We start from the raw sequence: 3,779 nt of genomic DNA, 5'->3' as shown, positions 1-3,779 counted from the left end.
AATGTGCTTTTTAGTCATACCGTTTTTGCTTGCTTAACAATGCCCCAGAATTGATGCATGTTCGGAGGTGCATCATTATTTGAGGTAAGCATTTACACTTTTTTTTTTTTCATTTTCTTCCCCCCCCCCCCAGTGCGCACAGAGCCGGCCTTACCTCATTCGGCGCCCTGTGCGAACTCCTGCTTAGGTGTCCCCTACCCCACCCTGGCCATTAAACTCATTTTTACAGCAAAGCTGTCTGTGGTTACGATCCAGCAGACTATCTTCAACTAGTGACGTAGACGAGAATCACGCGTGAGCGTAGCACCCCCTTGCGGCACCCACTCAAACCCCTGGGATCGAAAAACTGCGCTACACCTTTAATACATGATCCTTTTCTAGTTGCCAATTCAGGCGGTGTGCAACCATGTGCTCGAACGTTTTTGCTAGAGTGGATGTCAGCAATATAGGACGAAGGGCCGCAAGACCATTTGGTAATTTGCCAGGCTCGGGAATTGGTTTAACCCATGCTTCTTTCCACGTCAGTGGGACGTCTCCTGTAACCCATACGTCATTGTAGTAGTCCAGCAAAGCTTCCTTGCCGTTATGGGGAAGGTTCTTAATGGCATTGTAAGGTATCCTGTCTGGGCGTGGTGCACTTCTGGCATTGCAAAGGCGTAAGGCGTCATCTAACTTTGCCAGGGTCAATAGGTTGTCGAGGGGACCTTGATCATCGGGTGGCGTTGGCGTGTAGGGTTCTGCAGGTCTCATTTTTGAAAAGAAGCTGTCAGCTAAAATTTCCCCAAGTTCTTGAGCCGATATGTCCATGCTAATCATGAGGGATTGCAAAGCATTGCGAGAGGGCTTGGCACCAGCCATTGTATTAATAACATTCCATACTTTTGTGGTAGGGGTGGCACAGTTCAGTGTAGTACAGAACTCGGGCCATTGCTCCCGTTTCAGGTTTTTTGAATAACGCTGTAACTTCGCGCGAAGCCTGTTGTGCTCTGCTCGCCTAGCCGGGTCTGCAGGATTTGATTTCAATTGTTGTTGAGCTCGAAGACAAGCAGCTCAAAGGTTGAGATATCGTAGGTCGGGAACGGGATCTTGAGAACGTAGTTTGATAGCCTTCGTAGCTTTGGCTTTCGCCTCTAGGACCCTATCTGTCACTGTTCCTTGCGCCAATGTGAAGAATTCACGAAATTTGTCCCAATTAGTTACTCTTAGTACAACTTCGTACATGTACGTGTAATTCTCTAGAGAAATTATAATGGGATGATGATCACTTCCCATAAGGTTTGGTTCCACAGTCCATGAAGCGCTGATATCCACGAAAGCCCAGGTGAGATCAGGTGCCGTTTCCTGGTTTCACTGCGGAGCACACCTTGTCGGCGTTCCATCATTCAGCAAAATGAGGCTTGCCCGGTCAGTTACTTCGACAAGATTATTTACGCGTAGCGAAGAATCTGCATAACCCCACTTTGTATGCCTCGCATTAAAGTCACCTCCTATCAGCAACGGGCCAGGTGCAACAGGTCACGGAGACCTTCAATCCAGTCCATATTGGCAGCTGCATCGGAGTCCAATAGAAGCCTCCCCTGTGGGCGTATATAGACTGACACCACAGTTAACAACAAGGAAGCTTTGCTGGGCTACTACAATGACGTATGGGTTACAGGAGACGTCCCACTGACATGGAAAGAAGCATGGGTTAAACCAATTCCCAAGCCCAGCAAATTACTGAATGGTCCTGCGGCCCTTCGTCCTATATTGCTGACATCCACCCTAGCAAAAACGTTCGAGCACATGGTTGCACGCCGCCTCAATTGGCAACTAGAAAAGGATCATGTATTTACTCCTGTGAACAGGTTTTCGGACACACCTATCAACTTCCGACAGCCTGTTGATGATCACTCATGACCTTGAAGCTGCAAAGAAACCAGGTGGCCTCAGCATTTTGCTCCTTATGAACGTTAAAAAAGCGTTCGATAATGCCCCACCAGCAACAATAATACGTCTCTTGAGAGGAAGGGGACTTGGTGGGAGGCTAAGTAGGTTTCTGGGGCGCTATTCCAGGAGGCCCGAGATTGACCGAAACTCGGGAATCAACGAGCTCTGTACCCGCCCCCTCGCGTAATGGACATATTTCAAGGCGGGCAAGCACTTCAAAAATGCGATTCATGCTATTTGCTGATTATTGAGGTGACGTAATCGGTCCAGGGCAGCGCGCACCAAGGATGCGCCACTAGGGCGTGGCGCATCTTTCAGTGCTTCTCTCGCTCCCCTGCTGCACTGGTGGCTACTGGGGGCACACAAACCCAATTACTTCATTTTATTGTACTTTTACTTTATTAATCTGTATTTCACTGCAAAGTCCACTTTATTTTTTATTTAATGCAGTCATATGAGCTTCTTGATTGGAATTTTTTCGTCCTAAGAAGTAGTTTCTGCCGTTGGTGGCACAGTGCAATCACGTGACTATGGCCGACTGGCAAAAAAAGAAAGTGGGTGATGAAAGCGCGCCACATTCAAAACATTTGCTGCGCGTATTACGTTATCGAAACCCTACGATTTTCGACACAAAATTTCCTCGGCGCGGTCCAGTCTGCTTACGTGCTTTTAAGGCGAAACCCTGGTGAGATGTATTAGCAAATTCTTTTTTAATTTATTGTACTTGCGCCTTTTTCCTCGCTTTCGTTTCTTTTTCTTTTGCCACGGATTACTTTAAACAGCTTTTTTTTCTGCTGTTGCGTGTTTGCGTCAGTTTCTTCTCTTACATTTGTTCGTCTTAGTGTGCAAGCAGACTGGAACACGTCACAGCCTCCCTAGAATCGGGGTTCTGCGAGGGTGGTGTGCACCTGTCCTACTCCCGTGACATCAGGTTTAGGTGCACGCTGCATGCACTATCCTACAAGTGTTACTGTTCGAATCCACAGTGTTACTAATTTTGCGAACCGGGCACGTTAGTTCCTCAAAGGTCCAAATTCCGGGCCCATCCCCCAAGTGTCCATGTGTTACGAAGGAAGGAATAGCAACAAGAAAAAAAGCTCTTCAGGGTTGTTTGTTTTATTTCCTTTTGCTGTTCACCGCTCTTGTTTGAAGAAGCTCTCCACAGTCGTTTTTTTTTTCGTAGAGTTCAATCCCCTCACAACCCTCCCGCTTCCTTCGCGCCCTTCCCACTCCCGCTTACCCTCCCTCTGGCGTCACGCGGTTGCTTCAATTCTTAGCTCTCCCTTTTACTCGCTTTCCATGTTCTGCTTCCTACCACATGACAGTGACGCCGAACAAAACCCGTTGAAAGGTTTTAAGATCGCCTCTCACAATAGGCACGCGCCATTCATTGTATTGTAGAGAGGATAATGAAAAGATGCAACAGGCCATCAAGCTATCGGGGTATTCGCCATCACAGCCTCGACCATGTGGAAGAGGAAGGCAGGAATATGTCCAATCCAGACACGGGGATATATATGCGCCAAAGACGTGCCAGGGGAAGATGAACCCCATAAGGTACATGCGCGAGAAATGAGCTGGGTTATCTCAACGCTCGGACCTGCGCTCCTATCGGCTTCACCCCTGCGAATACACCACGTCAACCGACTATCGGTGCATTGACTGTCTCCTTGACAGCATATGTTATACACATAAGCTATCCTGTAAGTAACGTTTTCACAAGAAATGCGCGCTACGCAACCCCGTGAGGTAGGCTTTCCACCGCGCTGATGATAAACAAAACACACGGTCATGCAACGCTTCGTTCGAAACTGCTTTGCGAGCAGACGATAACTGAAGCGCACGCTCCG

This window comes from Haemaphysalis longicornis, unplaced genomic scaffold (assembly GCF_048455015.1).
Source record: "Haemaphysalis longicornis isolate Haplotype H1 unplaced genomic scaffold, Haemaphysalis longicornis Haplotype H1 scaffold_1, whole genome shotgun sequence".
Lineage (NCBI taxonomy): Eukaryota > Metazoa > Arthropoda > Arachnida > Ixodida > Ixodidae > Haemaphysalis > Haemaphysalis longicornis.
This window is presented reverse-complemented; position numbering follows the sequence as displayed.